We start from the raw sequence: 17,060 nt of genomic DNA, 5'->3' as shown, positions 1-17,060 counted from the left end.
GCCCTACGCCATCAACTCTTAATGAGGTCTTTTGTTTTTAGCTAAACCTTTGACCATGCCCCCCACGCTTCGGGACCTTTGGTTTGCTAAACTCTGTTTAATAGTATTTCCCCACTGTAAAAATTATTTGATGTGGGAATTGGGGGCGTTTTTGGTTGTCTATAGTTGTCGATGATGGGGAGTACGAGGTTCTAGAAATTTTAGTCAGGAGGGGTCCTTACAAAAATGTTGACAAGGGGGTCTCAGCATCAAAAAGTTTGAAGACCTCTGCCATATCAGCTATATATTAAGAATAATGACCAACTTTTCTCCAATCTCTACCCACACTGAAAAAAGGTTGGAAATACACTATGAGAGGGAAAGAGTAAAAACTTTTACAGTGTGGGAAAGTAAGAGGGTGTAGTAAAAGTGAATTTGCAATCATTCAGACTATTGCTTAAGCAAATATTTGCGTGTGTAACAAATGTTTGGTAGGAATACTGTGATCCTGGTTAAGTCTGTAAACAATCAACAACAAGCATTTGCAATGCAATAGGTCTCGCATTAGGAAAGTTTGAGCTATTGGTATTGTATGACCAATTTTTTATTTATGTGTTGGCTTTGAAAATAGCGAAATTAATAGCTTTGTCATTTACAATGCCAATACTTTGACACCTATACCATTTGCAATGTTTTGTATTTACGTGACTTAGATGTGATAATACAAACAACAATGGCTTTTAATTTTTTTTAATAATGAATACTTAAATAAAAGTTATTGTAATTTATAATGGAAATAGCTTAAACTTTTGTAAATTGCTTTTGTGAAGATTTTGTTCATTGTATTTTATTGTGACTAAAATCCAAGAACAGAAGTGAAATATTAACATCTTTTTGTGACATCTGTAATAAAGCTTGAAACATTGAGAGAACATATTTGAAGCAGTTGTTGTTGAATGGTTGCACAGATAGTGGAGAAGTGTGGCTCAAATGGTTAGAGCGGCAGAGGCCTGGTCCGGGACCAGGGTTCAATACCCGCCTCGGCGGGTCTTGGGCTCAATTTCTTCGGACCTGATAATTCTCGCCTCGGTGCCTATTCTAATCATGGGTCCCACTCTGCAACTCTGGGTATTAGCTTGCTTAATCTCCACAACGGCCCCAACAGCGCTGGGATGCCTGGCTTCACCTCAGGGGTGCCCAGGAGTGGACATTCCACAGGGAAAAACCAGGAAGGGTTCCTAAGCGGTATACGGACAGTGCCGGGGACACCTCCGTTGGAGGTAGCTGTGCGCTTTACAAATGGTATTTACAATTTTTTTTTGATGCTGTGGTGCCCCAGAGTGAGGGCGGGCGATAGATAGAGTGAGGGCGGGCGATAGATAGAGTGAGGGCGGGCGATAGATAGAGTGAGGGAGGGCGATAGATAGAGTGAGGGAGGGCGATAGAGTGAGGGAGGGCGATAGAGTGAGGGAGGGCGATAGAGTGAGGGAGGGCGATAGAGTGAGGGAGGGCGATAGAGTGAGGGAGGGCGATAGAGTGAGGGAGGGCGATAGAGTGAGGGAGGGCGATAGAGTGAGGGAGGGCGATAGATAGAGTGAGACGAAGGGATAAAGAAGAAGATGCAATGACACGGCGAACGAAGGAGAGAGGGGAGCATGTAAAAGGGTGTAAAGGGACGTTAGTAAGAGAGACCGAGAACAACAGAAGTGAGTGGAAGGCAGAATGTTGAGAGGAGGAGAGAAAATAGAGAAATATGAGGTTTTAGTGGGAGAAGAAGGGAGGGGACAGCAAGGCAGAAAGAAGGAAAGAGGAATAAAAATGGAGCATGAGGGGGCTGAAGAGAAATCGTAAAAGGGAATGAAAAGACAAAAAAAATGGGGACAGAGCATGAAAGAGGAGAGAGATAGGAGGAGGGGAAGGGAAGGAGAAGAAAGACAGGAGGGAGACGGTGTAAACATGGCCCTGAGTATAACATCTGTGGATGACGTGCAGGTCAGTAGTCTGAATAACACTATGGCCAGAGCAGGCTTTTATCAAGATCAACACCCTAAAAGAATAGCTGTCAACAGTGAGAAAAAATCTTAACACAGATTGATAACTAAGTGGTAGGTCAGAAAGTACTGGCTGGATATTGTAATGGGCAGACAGAGAAGCATAGAAAGCACAGCAAAAGTGGGCTTTGCATAGTGTAAATTAGACCGTGAGCAGTAAAGCGGCGACAATAAAGCATTATTAAACTGAACCGAAAGTGTGGGAGAGAAGGGACGTGAGAAACAGGGGCACAGAACAAAGATCTAGGGAGAGAAGGAGAAGGAGGAACAGAAGAGCAGAGAAGTGACAGTAGGTACAGCCTGCAGGCTGACACCAGATGTTATTGTTAGCATTTTTAAAAAACGAGTTTTATAGAGCGCTTACTTTACCCGGAGGCATCAGATCCCTTTACATGAGCACCAGTTACGTTAAAGACGGGCACATTCTTTTTTTTTTTTTAGGCACGGAGTATAAGTGATTTGACCAGAATCACAGAATGTTGAGCGCCCCTGCCGAGACTCAAACCCGGTTCCTCAGCTCTGAGTTCGACAGCTCTATCCGTTAGGTCACATTCTTAGCATTAGGTTTATTAATAGTTGAACATACGATCCATAGGCGGCTCAAATGATGTTTACCAAAGTGAAGGCGAAGGCTCACAGGCACAAACCCCTTCTGTAATGACAATAAATAAAAGATCACCGATATGCCACTTTCAGATTCCAAACACGTTATTTATTACCTGTCCCAGGTGGATATTCAAGGGGGAGATCAAGCCATTTTTAATATAACGCTGAGGCAGGCAGAACAAGTTTTGATATGCCAGTCTGACAGTGGGGATGTCAGCATAGGGAAAGGGTTGCAGGGCAGGAACACACCCAGTGCTTCGTATAATATCAATTAACTCCGAACCACAATCTCAGTCACCCCCATGCTTCCAACTTCCCAGATCAACCTCACTAGATTAAACTCACACCTCTCCGGGCATCCACAGCCAATCCCAAACAAATGGTTACCTCAGTTTGGATGTGCCACAGTGTCCACAGTCACACTGGGGGCAGCAGCAGTGGGTTTGAGACTGCAGTCCCATGTGATCATGATGGGAGCTGCCATAGTCAAATGCATATGGGGGGAAGCTGCGTTAAGTGGGCAGCCTCTGGTGCTCCGTCGACTGCAGCGACGCAAACAACCTGTCTCCCCCACCCTCTCTCAACTGCGGCGATCTCAGCAATAATCTCGAGCACCAAGCCTCGGTTGGTTGTCACACAATAGCACTGATAACCTCAATACAAACAAGTGCCGGACCTTATAGAGCTTCTTCACTTTACCATCTTGTAACTTGTGGCCATCAGGGTAGCACGGCGCTATGGAGAGAAAAACATTTTTTTTTGCTCTGGGAGTTAAAAGCTCACTTCTCGCGGGACATGCCAACAAATTGAGCAGCTGCGAGGAGAATGTAGATGATGCAGGTATGCGTGTCCCTCGGAGCCTGGGAAGTGGCTGCTTGTCAGTGTCCTTGGAATCGGGTTGAACAGAAATTTAAGGCGTGCGCAAGCTAGAAAAAAAACAGCACATAATCACTGTTACGGGCGGGGGCGAAACCAGGTAGTCAGGCATCCTTGCCCGTGACATAGGCGGGGCCTGCGACGCGGCCGGTGTTCCTTATTGATGCAGGGTTCCCATTGAGGGAGGGAAAGCCTCGCGGTAGCGGTGGAAATCAAGAGAAGTCCCGGGTCCCAGGAGAGGGCCCTGATGAAAGTAGAGAGGTGGAGTATTTTTCGGCGGCGTCGCATTGCCCAGCTACCTGGTGAGTGGGGCGTGCCAGTGCAAGGAAAGTAAAAGTGCTTTCAAGGGCTTTAGGGAGACCGGAGATGCGCACGGCATTCGGCATGTTCGCGCGCGGCCCGATCCGATTTTTGAAGATGCGCGTGGCCATCTCTTGTCTCCTGGGAAGCTGAGCCGGTGACTATAGGTCTCGCAGCGAGACAGCGCTTTTCGGGCTGTAATCGCAGGCGAGACCTAAAAAAGGAACATTTCCAGGAGGGATTACTGCCTTGTATTAACCTTAAAAAGGAATGCCTTCCCTTTTAGAAGAACCCTTACTCACCAACCTAGTTGGTGACATACTTCATCATAGGGTTCCCACCAGAGGGGCTGAATGCCTCCCGGGTGTGCTGCGACGCCTGATTAAAGCGGAGCTGGGGTTTTTTGTGCAGAGTGAGAAGTGAAAAGTGATTGCCTCTATGTACCCAAAAAGGTTAATGGTGGGGTAATAGGGCAGGATTAAAAAGTAGGTGGATGTCCTATCTGGTTATATTGACCATTGACATCCATGGTGTGTGTGAGACAAGGTCAGTCAGTTTAACCAGGCAACAGGAAAAAACCATGTGTTAACATCGGACCGCGAGAGGGATACTCATAAAAAAAACTATCACCTAACAGGGACAACAGCCTCAAAGAATGCCATAACAACTCTAAATGATGATCTGCCGAAATTACAAAATACTATCTGGCGCCAAATTAAGAAAGGAAGAAGTGAGGGAGCTCCGGGACCAAATGGCATCCTGCCAATTCTTTATAAACAAGACGTGGAAGGCTGGGCAGCAGCTCTCGAACCGCTTTTTCTGGAGATAAGACGCTACAACACCCTGCCACGCTCCTGGAAGGGTTCCATCATTTCTCCAATCTATAAGGTAGGAGACAAGGCTTCGCCTCAAAATTATCGATTGGTGGCTTTAATCGATAAGGAGGCAAAATATGTTGCAGGCATCCTCCTAGAAGAATTGTTGTCATGGGCCACAGAGAGATCCTTAATCCTGGTCAACCAGACAGGCTTTGCCAAATCAGTAGGTACAATGGCCAATATATTGACCATGGGCATGCTCATAGACAAGGCAGAATCAAACAAAATGCCCATCCATTTCTGCTTTATAGACTATAAGGCTGCCTTTGATCACATAAACCGGAACATTTTATGGTCTAAACTGAACGGTTGGGGGATATCGAGACCTCTGTTGGATCTGCTGATCAACCTTCATACAGAGACCTGGGTACAGATGAAGGTAGGGGATGGATCAGTTTTGTCCAGGCGCATGCCGACCAACAAGGGCCTGAAACAGGGCTGTGTCCTGGCCCCCACATTATTCAACCTGTTTTTAGGCGACCTTGTTCCGAGTCTAAACAGCTGCAACTCCCACGCTTTTAAGCTAGGAGGACTCCAATTACCTTGTCTACTATATGCAGACAACATTGTCTTAATAAGCCACACAAAGGTAGGGCTCCAACATCTCCTGATCGCAACATACAGCTATTCAAACGAAAACGAGCTGACAATAAATCTGGAGAAAACCCAGACGATGACCATCAGTAAGAATAAAAGAAAATTAACATCATGGTTCTGGAACAACACAAGAATTGGAGATACCCCAATATACAAATACTTAGGAGTGAAGATAAGAAAAGGCGGGCAGTTCTCTACTCAGAGAACAAGTATACGAGGAAAAGGGCTCTCTTTGGCAATTTCACTGAAAACATTAAACAGCAAACTTTCTGGTCCCTCTCTTCTTCCTCTGGCACAAGTAATATGCGCTAAACTCCTTCCAACAGTCACCTATGGGAGTGAGGTACTCAGAGGAAGGGACGCCAAGATCCTCGATAACACAATTACAGCTGCTTAAAGAATTATTTTCAACCTGCCCAAGCGAACCTCACCAGCACAAATCAGGCTAGAATTCAGCATTGAACAACAGCTCTTGGCAAGACAGGGAGCCTATATCTCAGCCTGGGACAAAGTGAGGAAATCTAAACATGGAACATTAAACAAGCATTTATGGATGGAGCGAACGCAACATCCATCCTCACCAGCAGCCAAGTTCCTCACAGGCAGCCTGGTGAACACGGGATTGAAGCAGCTCTGGGACACACCAGTAAACCATACAACACTCAAAAAACTGGTCAAGAAATCGATCAAACAACTATCGTGGGTCCAAGATAAGGCAGCCCTTTCAAAAAGAACGCATGGCAGGATGACCCTGAACTCTTACTCAACGATAGCACCACAGAGCTACTTTGATGTGGGTTACGCAAAATCCGTCAAAATGTGCTTCTTAAAGTATAGATTAGGCTTGCTACCCTGCATTCAAAATTTCCTACGCTGGATAAAAACCAAAGTTGGTTCCCTTTGTTGGTTATGCGGCTCAGCACAAGAGGACATGCTGCACTTTATTTGCTCCTGCGAGAAACTGCTGGACGAACGGAAATATCTGCTGAAACATCACTTCAACCAACGAGAGATACGCACACGAAGGAACGCAGTTCTCGCCTGCTTTTCATCCCAAGATCCTCAGCTGAATTGCAGTTTTGTAAAATTTACGAAGGCGGTGGAAAAGAAGATGCCAAAAAACTAATCTTTAAGGGGCGTGATTTGACTAAACATTACATCATCCACTGTCATTGCCGACTTCATAAGAACATGAGGATACCAAAAACATTTTATAACAGAAAACAGAATCAAACTTCTTAAAAAAAACTAACCGCACCAGGAAGACATCCTGTTTATAATTGAACTGAGGAAATGTGACTGCGATATGCTGATTTTACCGAACATGTAGTTTTAACAAATGTTTCTTTTAATCTGTTTTGTACTGCAATGGTTTTAAGTAACTATGCTAAATAAATGACTTACTTACAAGGTCAGTCTAAACTAAAAAACGATTTACATGGATTTTTCATTATTTCTTTTTAAATACAGACATACATCAAAAACTACCTAAACTAACTTTGGGAGACAGGATGTGGCCTAGCGGCTATTGGGGGGGGGGGGGGGGGGCGGGGGGGGGTCGATCTCAAATCTGGGGAAACTGGTACGAATCTTGGTAATGATGCTCAATATCCTGTGATTCTGGGCAAATCACTTAATCTCCCTGTGCTTAACAAATTATCAATGTGTCCTTGAGTAACACAACTAGTGCTCATGTATGTCGTTACAACGCATACTTTCACAACGCATTTTTTACACTGCAACATCCATTACAACGCATGCCATTACAACGCATGCCATTACAACGAAATCTTTGAAACTACCTTTACAACGCATTTCACTACAACGCATACTACATTTACAACGCATACCATTACATTGCATGTATGTTAAGTATTGGATAGTGTAGGGGTAAAAATTACTATTCTAAATCCAGGGGGTGCAACAGTAGGGTAAGTGTTGGATAGTGTAGGTATGCGTTCTAATGGCATGCGTTGTAATGGATGTTGCGTTGTAATGGATGCTGCGTTGCAAAGGTAGTGCGTTGTAAAAGTTGCGTTGTAAGTGTTGTTTCCCGTGTAAAGCGCTCCGATACCCAATAACTTGGGGTAAAGTTTGTGCTATAAAACTTGAAGACAAAAAAACCTAAATGATGCATCATAAATGGCTTAAAGTTAAATAATAGTTTTGCAAAATGTGTTCCACGTTGCAAATTCTTTGTATAAATTTTGTTCTGAAAGTATACATGTCTATATTTATATCCTAAACCACTAATCTTGCTTACAGGTGTATTTGCAAATAATCAGGGAGAATTATAAACCAGGCTACTGAAATTATGTGGCTGTCAGGACCAAATTATGCAAAGAGAAAAGAAAGAAAAATTATGTGTCATATGTTGTTGCAGTAGTGCTTCATTGTATGTCATTTTTAAACATCAGCACTATCTGACCAAAAGCTCTACCTTACTAATATCAGTAGAACACCCAAATACAACTATTAACAACTAAAAGGTGACTTAACCTCTGCAAGTGACCTATTGTACAGCAAAATGTGTAGCATTGTTTACTAACTTTTGATCTGCCTCAGAATCTTTTGTTTTGTTCAATTCTGCGATTTATGCAGATTAAGCATGTGGAAAGCACGAAAAACTGCATAATTTATGTGTAACAACTAAAAACAAGCACAAAGGGTTGACTTACGGATCTTTTTTAGCAGTTTGACAAATTGCTATTTTAGTACCCATTAAGGGTGGAGTGGAGTACGCTACTATAATCCTTCCCCAAGTAAAGAGCTCCACAGAAGGTGCAAGCCCACCCCTTGCAATAGCAGATGCGTGGTGAGGAGCGCACGCTATGATCAAGAATGATGCCATGCGTGCGAGAAGGACCGGTGTACTAAGGAAAAATAGGTCTTCTCTCAACACAAGCAAGCAACCAACCAATCATAGCCTTCCGACAATCACAGTTTGTCCTAGCCGTTCTTTCTTGTTAGTTTAAACAATGGACAAAATAAACACTAGCACTTGTTGTCTTTGTCCCCAAACAAAATGTCATGTGCATCAGATGATGGGGATCCTACACCCTTTTGGAAAGGTTTGACAGAGCTTTAAATTGGGATGAGAAAAGGGTGTTTGGTGTGGGTGTCAGTCTAAAAAGTTTGCAGATTAATAATCAGAACTAAGAATCCTTTCCAAGTGCTGTGGTCCATGTAATTAAGGTCATGGCTTTAAAAGTGTGTACTAAAATCCTGTGCTTCCAATTGCAGTCACTGAACAAGTGTCTTGGCACATCTGTAAGTTTTCTGTTTCTTCATCCAAACAGACATACGCCCAAAACAAGCCAGAACTATTGGTTTTGCCAATGCTTGTTAATGTATAACAAATGAGTACAAACGAGTTGTGCATAATTCAAATGTAAAATATTTCAATCCTGAAAATAAGAGTTGATGAGTTAAACCAGACTAAGGTCTGTGTAGGGGTCTTTGGAGCCTTAATCACTCCCATTCTCTTCACACTTCTTTCTTCTACAGTCTATTAGACTCTTGAGTAGATGGAGGATTTTAAAAATAAGGGAGGAAAATAAGTGCCTCGCTCTCTCGTTCCTCTTATGCACTTTTTTCACACTCTCCTGGGTATACTTCCTTGTATCTCCTTTATTTAACCATTATCCTGCGCATACCTTTTACATAATATCACAATAGCAATCAGCCATAAGTTTGTTTGTTCTAAGGAGAGGCCAATAGTTGGATGAGTTTGTATTCTGAACACTTTTAAGACCTACTGACAGGCAACGTGAGAAGTGTGCACTGCCTCTAGCATGAACTGCAAAGTACTCAATGGTGCAGAATAAAACACAGCCACCCACAACCTGAACTCACAAAGACACCAAGAAGTGTCTCAATTCACAGTACGAGCCACATGAGACCAATATACTGCATGAAAAAAGAAACTTCAGAAACAAAACCTCACAGAACATTTAAACAATCTTGGTAAGTGCAAGATTAAGTAAAACACGTGAAAATGTGGGATGTATTCCTGGCAAGGATTAACTTAACAGGTTTTACAGTCATTGTTCAGCAAGGAATCAGAATATTTGCCTGTAAAGCCAATGATATGAAAATAGGGCCCAATAGGGCCCCGTTTCAATGTCAGTTTTTAATTATGGAGAGGTCTCAGACCTACTAGCCCGCTTAAAGCCCTGTGGTCCATTTCATCAGTGGGTCAGTTTAAAAGTAATACCTAGAGTTTCACTGTCAGCAAAATTAAAAATAAGCCTTCTTGGGTACCTCACTGTACTGGTGGGGCCCGTCCATTCACGCACGCACACAGCCCGGGGGCGTGGTAGCCCTCGGGCATAAATAAACGGGCGCAAGACCGCTCGTGGTCTTTGCCCCTATGCAACAGATAGTCTCTGTGTCCAGTTATTGCGCAGAGCGTCAGTTAGGCCCCACTACGCGGCCTAGGTTATCCTTGCCCCATCAACATCCTACATTGGCGACGAGGCGGGTCTGTACCCACGCCTCGGCCCGCGGACATACCTGCCGTTGTCCCGCGGTGCTGCCGGGGACGAGCTCGCGCTGCATGCGCTGGAGCCTGCGGCCGGCACCGTCATCCCGGGCGGGTGCCACCCCGCTGTGCTGCTCGTTCCGACCCTGCCAGGGTCGGCGGCAATCTCGCGCCTGTCGCAGCGCGCAAGGTGAGCCCCCCATTGGAGGGAGCGCTGTGTCTGTGGGAAAGCCCGTTGCTGGGCCCAGCGCCACCGGTCATCCACTTGCTGACGTCAGGCCTCACAGCGCAGGGGAGGGGAGAAGCGCGCAGCTCGAATCAGAGTGACTGGCTCAGCCCTCGCCACTCCCCCTACAAAAGCTCATGCATCCCGCGGAAGCGGGAAGGACACCCTGTCGGTGCACACACATCTCACAGAGCTCCGATTCAGCCGTTTTGGGAGCAGAGCAAGCCCAGCATCACCACCCACTGGTCACCTAGGGCCCAAAACGAAATCATCAGCAGTAAGAGGGGCACTCCACTGGACGGCAGCTGCCCAGCGGAAGAGCACGGAGACAACGTTGTGCTCCTGCAGCAAGCCCCCGAGGGTCACCGGCGTCTCTCCTCTGCTAGTAGACAACTCACACACTAAAGATGAGCGTGCAGGCCACCGGAGGGGCAGCGGCCACAGGACCTGCCCAGCGAGTTCCCACTCCACCACTGTTACTGCCACAGAACACAGTCCAGGTGCATGGAGGTCCGCCACCTCAAATCCCTGCGCAGAACATTGCGCCCGCCGTGCCATGCCATGGCTGCCCCGATCCCGCCATTTGGCCGAGCCTTCGACGGCTGCCGCGCGATGGCGCTTATGGCTTGGACGCCTTGAACACTACTTTGTGGGCGTAAGGGAAACTGATAATCAGGTCAAATGCTCACTCCTGTTGTGCTATGGGGGCGACGAGCTATATGAACTGTTCGAAACACTGCCGGACAGAGGGGACAGCAATGACTACGTGGCGGCGATCCCAGGCCTCAACCGCCATTTTGACCCCCGCGTGAACCCAGATTTTGAATGGTTCAAACTGCGCCAGGCGGAAGGGGAGGCGATCGACGTCTTCTATGCAAGATTACGCAAGCTGGCTACGTCTTGCGAGTTGCCCGATAGGACACTGGAGATCAGAGCGCAACTAATACAAGGGTGCAGATCCGTTCAACTGCGTCGTCTGATATTACGACAACCACGGATCAGCCTAGATGAGATCCTGGTGCTGGCCAGGTTGCATGAGCGCTCAAACGCGCGAGCGGAAACAATGTAGGCCGTCTTGACGGACCCACCGCGCCGGCGAAGCACATGTCGATCAAAGAGGAACACGTGGATGTGGTGCAGAGATGGGCCCCGCCCTCCGAGCAGAAGAACCAGCCGATGTTCACTTCCCGGTCCGCATGTGGGAACTGCGGGATGGAACATCTCCCGAACGGACGGTGTTTTGCACGGGGTAAAGCTTGCTCCAATTGTGGAAAAATTAACCACTTCGCGAAGGTGTGCCGCAGCAGCCGCCGTGCCGGGCCAAGCGGAAGGAATGTCACCCAAGGGGTGCGCCAAATTTCTCTTGAAGACCTTGGACCATGCAGCGACGCGCATCAGACTGCATTCCGGCTGGAGGAGGACGATGACGATGTCTTTTTTCGTCTCCTTCATTGGTAGAGATGGATCCAGGAAAAGGCCACCACCAATGTGCGAAGTCGACATTGAAGGATCCCCGGTGAAGGCACTGATCGACACAGGGGCGTCGGTGAACGTAATGGACAGCATACAATATGAACAGCTTCATCCTCGCCCACCACTCTTGCCTTCGAAAGCCAGGATCTACACTTACGACAGTGATGAACCGTCGCCCCTACGCGGAGTGATTTATGTGACAGTATCATGCAATGACCAGAAGGTGAACACCAAATTCCATGTTACGGGGGGGGCAGAAGGGGCACGCTGCTGAGCTGCCAAACAGCGGAAGACCTCCAGCTCGTGTTTTTCGCCAACCAAGTGCACAAGCGACATGCCGATGCCCTACTGAGAGACTTTCCGACATTGTTCCAAGGATTGGGTCGACTGAAAGGGAAGGTGTTTAAATAACACATTGACCAAACAGTGAGGCCGACTGCACTGCGGCACCGGAGGGTGCCGTTCCACCTGCGGCCGCAGGTGGAGGAGGAGCTAATCAAACTTGAGAATTTGGGAGTGATCGAGAAAGTGTCAGGGCCCACACCATGGGTGTGACCCCTCGTGGTTGCGCCCAAACCAAAGCAACCGGGCTCAATTAGGCTATGTGTGGACATGCGTCTCCCAAACATGGCCGTAAAAAGGGAGCGTCACCTTACGCCAACAATGGACTACATAGTAGCTGACTTAAATGGGGCCAAATGGTTCTCCAAGCTGGATCTAAACGCAGGCTACCACCAGCTAGAGCTCCATCCGGACAGCCGCAACATCACAACATTCTCGACCCATGTCGGTCTCCGCAGGTTCAAGTGTCTGAGCTTTGGGGTGTCCTCGGCCGCTGAAGTTTTCCGTGAACGCGATCAGAGAGACATTATCGGGACTGCCTGGAGTCATCAATCTAAGTGATATTCTAGTCTTCTCAGAGACCCTAGAACACCATGGGCACCTGCGGGCTGCACTCCAACGGCTAGCAGACCACGGATTAACGCTACACCGGGAGAAGTGTTCATTCTACAACAAATCGGTCGAATTTTTTGGATACATCTACTCTCGAGAGGGGCTCATAGTGGACCCTAAGAAAGCAGAAGCCATCCGGTCGGCGCCCAAGCCGACATCCACAACGGAAGTGCGCAGCTTCATAGGGATGGCCACTTACTGTGGCCAATTCATCTCTAATCTGGCATCCCTATCGGACCCGCTAAGAGTGCTCACAAAAACAGGACAACCGTGGACGTGGTCGGTGAAGGAGGACGATGCATTTCGAGCGGTGAAAGAGGCCCTGATTGATGACAAAGTCATGGCGTACTTCAGGCCACATCGCCAAACAGAGGTAGTTGTGGATGCCAGCCCAGTGGGGCTGGGGGCGGTCCTGTTACAGAAGATGGAGGATCACACGTGGGTACCCACGACATACGCGAGTAGGGCACTGACGGTCACCGAGATGCGCTATGCACAGATTGAACGAGAGGCGCTCGCCATAAAATGGGCGTGTCAATATTTTCATCTCTACCTGTTCGGACAAGAATTCACGGTTATCACAGACCAAAACTGTTGGTTCCGCTATTTGCAGGACAGCCAGGCTTGCGCCACCCAGGATTGAAAGGTGGGCCGTCCAGCTTCAGACATACAGGTTCAAGGTCGTTTTTCGGCCGGGAGCAGACAATCCCGTGGATTTTCTCTCACGCCACCCGCGCCAGGACTCCGAAGTACGTGAGCGCGATGACGTGGAAGAATTTGTGAGGTTCCTGTCACAAGAGGCATGCCCCAAAGCCCTCACGCTGGAGGACATCGGGGCAGCCACTGACCAAGATGAATGTCTTCGGAGGGTGAAGCGCACCTTGGAGGACCGAAGTTGGAAACATTTCCTACACGGGGCAGGTGCCCTCACAGTCGAGGAACAGACTTTTCGCCAACAATTGTGGCTCGCACAAAATGAACTGAGCACAGGACCTCATGGAGTGATTTTACGAGGAGCCACCATAGTCATTCCTCGTGCCTGCAGAAGGAAGTAGTACGACTTGCCCATCAAGGGCATCAAGGCATAGCAAAGACAAAGGCTCGGCTACGAGGAAGAGTGTGGTTCCCCGGCATGGACAGCGCGGTGGAGGAGGAAATCCGTAACTGCCACTCTTGTGTCATCACGAGCCAGGAGCCCACACCACATCCAGTCATCACGGAGGACCTGTGTGATACACCTTGGTCCAAGATAAGCATTGACTTTGGGTCGTTCCCAGATGGGCGCCAAGCCATGGTGCTGATTGACTCGTGCTCACGATTCCCCGTGGTGGAGGTGATTCCCTCCACTGCATTCAGTCACGTCAGGCCAGCTCTAGATCGGGTGTTCGCCATGCTAGGATTCCCCGATGAAGTACGGTCGGACAATGAGCCACCGTTTCAGGGCGCCGAGTTCCAGACATAATTAACCAGGCGAGGCATATGGCACAGGAGGATCATGCCGCAATGGCCGCAGGCCAATGGAGAGGTGGAGCGATTTATGAGGACGATGAACCGGGCACTCAAAATCTACGTGGAGAAAGGGGAAGTGGCGGAGGAATGTCTATCTCAATTTTTGAATGCATACCGACAAACGCCACACTGTACCACCAAGTGCGCCCCAGCGCATGTCATGTTCAAGAGACCCCCACGAGACTGTGTACCAGTGAGCCCAGCGTGGCGGGCACCAGAGTTAGATCACGAAGCAGTCCAAGACCGGAGACGAAGAACAAATGAGAGAGCGAGCCGAGCGAGGGGAGCAGGAATCAGGCCACTCGCTGTAGGGGATCGGGTGGTCCTCAAGACCCGTCACCATCACTGGAAATACCAAACAACGTTTGAGCCTGAGATATGGGAGATTGTGAACTTTCACAGCACCATGGTGACCGCCTCCCGAGGCACCAGAGTAGTGACAAGAAATGTATCCTGGTTCAAGCGAGTGTTCACAAACGAAGCAATGCAAGAACAGGTGTCCGAAGACATAGAAGTTGGCGATGAACTGCCAACGCCTCTGAGGGGGCACTGGACCCTCGCGACAGAGAAACCTTGCCAATCCAGGGGAACACAGGGGTTAATGTCACACCACCAGAATCAGAGAATGCCGCAACAGGATTATCAAAGGAGTCCGGGGCCGGGACACAGCGAATCCAAAGGTACAACCTGAGACTAAACCAGTCTCCCAGTCAGCGACTCCGGGACTACGCCTGGAAAATGCGCACCACGAAGAACTCTAAGTAGTACTGGACTAAACATCTGTGAGTTTGGAGGGATGTACTGGCGGAGCCACTCGGCCTGTCCATTCACGCACGCACGCATACAGGGCGGGGTAGCCCTCGGGTATAAATAAACGGGCGCAAGATCGCTCGTGGTCTTTGCCCCATGCAGCAGATAGTCTCTGTGTCCAGTTATTGCGCAGAGCGTCAGTTGGGCCCCACTACATGGCCTAGGTTATCCTTGCCCCATCAACATACTACACTAACTAGTGATTCCAATAGAGTCGATGAGAATTTCACTGAGCTTTACCCATCTTGTACACGGAATACTGTATTTACAGGTGTCAAAGAGGTAATGCCTTCTGTGGCAGCATCCTCAGAAGCATGAGTGGCGACAGCAGATATTCTCTAAACCCTGGATTTTCCCCACATGCACACTTACAGTAGTACCAGTTTAGCCACGCAGGCAGTAGTTTTACATTCTGGGTCGACACTGTACATGACATCAGAGAAAAGCACCCGTATTGGACTCTATGGACACATCAGAGAAAAGCCCCCGTACTGGACTCTATGGACGTTGTCTACTGGGCTCGGGCCTTAGTGCCCCACCTCCCCCTGCGCGTTACCTTCAAAGTTTAACGCGGGCTTCATCTCCAGCCCGCGGGGCCGCGCCTCGGGCGCTTCTGGAGGCCAAGAATCCCCGGAACTGCCAATGGCTAGAGCGGGGCAACGCTGCGAGCCATTCACGCCAAGCTGGGCCAGGGTCTTCCTGTGCTCACCTCCCCGCTCCGCTTCCCGCACTCACTCACTTTCGGTCTACGGCAAGCCTCGCGGGACACGCCACGGCGAGAAGGCAGACACAGCTGGGTCACGTGACAGCAGGAGCACGACACTCACCGGCTGGGAGCCGTTCCTCGTTACGCTGGAAATGCACTGACCAAACGTTGCCTGGCCCTTACATCGGCGGCGGCCATTTTAGGAAGATAGATAACCAATGTGTGAGACCTGAAATAAATAGTAAAGGAAAGTACAAAAATATTTTATTTAATTCCAAACTGAAGGTTGGAAATTTCCCAAGTAATTTTATTTTCCCATCCTAATTTCTGAAATTTAAATTTCGCAGCAACATAGTATTAGTTAAGGTATGATATTTTTGTGTGCCCCGAAACATACAGATTCATTTATCTCCGAATCTTTCATTTGGTTGTTTTGTCCTTCTAACTTGTTATTCATTTCATCACACAAGGATGACGACTTTACACTCATGGCCCTTTGTGCCGCTGAGCCTAAACCGAGGCTCGTTCCGGGAAGACGAAGATCTCCCGGACTATTTCCGGTCCCCGGTGAATGTTTACCCACTCAGCTGCGAACGGCTCTCTACAGAAGCCTCTCGAACAATTTATAGCAAACGCTATATGTTTCAATAAAAAAAATCCAAAAGGCTTGTGCATTTATTCAAGCTTATCGTCTGGCATCATTTTTCAATTCATATATCTTAGCCATCCTTTTATGTCATTTTTAAATAGTAAAACATATCTGTTACCAGTGCTTCGCAGGACACATTCGCTTTTTTCTAAGTGAATACGACATTTAATTATTTTATACCCGAAACTCGTTTGTTCTCGAAGTGGTGATGTGTAATTTGGCTGCCGCCTTTTGCCTGGAGAGAGGGGATTCACTCCAATGTCTTGCGCCTTTTTCTTGCGTTGTTATCTGTACAGCAGTGACGTTTCTGTTCGACGGAGCAGGTATCTGGACAGGTTGGAGGTTTGCTATGGGAAACTATTATTACAATGTTGCTCCTGGTGCGGTACCGGCGTTATTTGTAACTTCTTCCTTAAGGATAAGTGAATTGTGTGTAAGTATGTATATTTATTGACAGCCCCGCAATACAACGACCTCCCGACATAATCTATTCACACAATTCTTCAGCATTCTCCAACTAATGTTTACCTCATAAAGCTAATGACATTTCAATATTCTCTCAGAGTCATAGCTGCCAAGGTTTCAGATTGTTTATGTGTAATATGTTCATAATTTCAGTGTAATTATGAGTGACATTCAACGACTATTGTTAATTCACGACTCCAACAAGTAATGCTTTGGACAACTTTTAATTTTGTCTCAAACCTGTAATCACCACCACCCAACGTACTCCCGTTCCAACCCTTCCTATAAAACATTGTCCATGGTAACCCCTTCGATGTTCCAGCAGTGACCCATGCCGCAAACACAACACATCCTTCCCCTTTATTGGGGGCGGGGGGGCTTACAAACAATGGAAACACATACAACAATAGAAATTGAAAATTAGAAACGATACAAAACACCACCAGAAGTATATATAGTGGTATTCCATGATGAAAATATGAACACAGAGTACCGGAT

The 17,060-nt window shown here is 47.6% G+C and overlaps 1 protein-coding gene across 3 annotated transcripts in view; it reads right to left on the bottom strand.

Moving 5' to 3' along the window:
* Positions 1–15,622, bottom strand: part of SENP5 (SUMO specific peptidase 5) — a 273,248-nt gene extending 257,626 nt beyond the window's left edge. Inside the window, exon 1 of one of the 3 annotated variants that reach the window (XM_086944242.1) lies at positions 15,482–15,622. The gene's annotated coding sequence lies outside the window, so the exon portion shown is untranslated. Of the gene's footprint in view, positions 1–15,298 lie in introns of all 3 variants that reach the window. The other 2 variants (XM_086944241.1, XM_086944240.1) reach the window with 2 other exon arrangements.
* Positions 15,623–17,060: the final 1,438 nt, after the last annotated feature.

The sequence above is a fragment of the Lissotriton vulgaris genome, chromosome 11 (genome assembly GCF_964263255.1).
Source record: "Lissotriton vulgaris chromosome 11, aLisVul1.2, whole genome shotgun sequence".
Taxonomy (NCBI): domain Eukaryota; kingdom Metazoa; phylum Chordata; class Amphibia; order Caudata; family Salamandridae; genus Lissotriton; species Lissotriton vulgaris.
The sequence above is the reverse complement of the archived record's forward strand: the minus strand, read 5'-3'. Positions and strand labels throughout refer to the sequence as shown.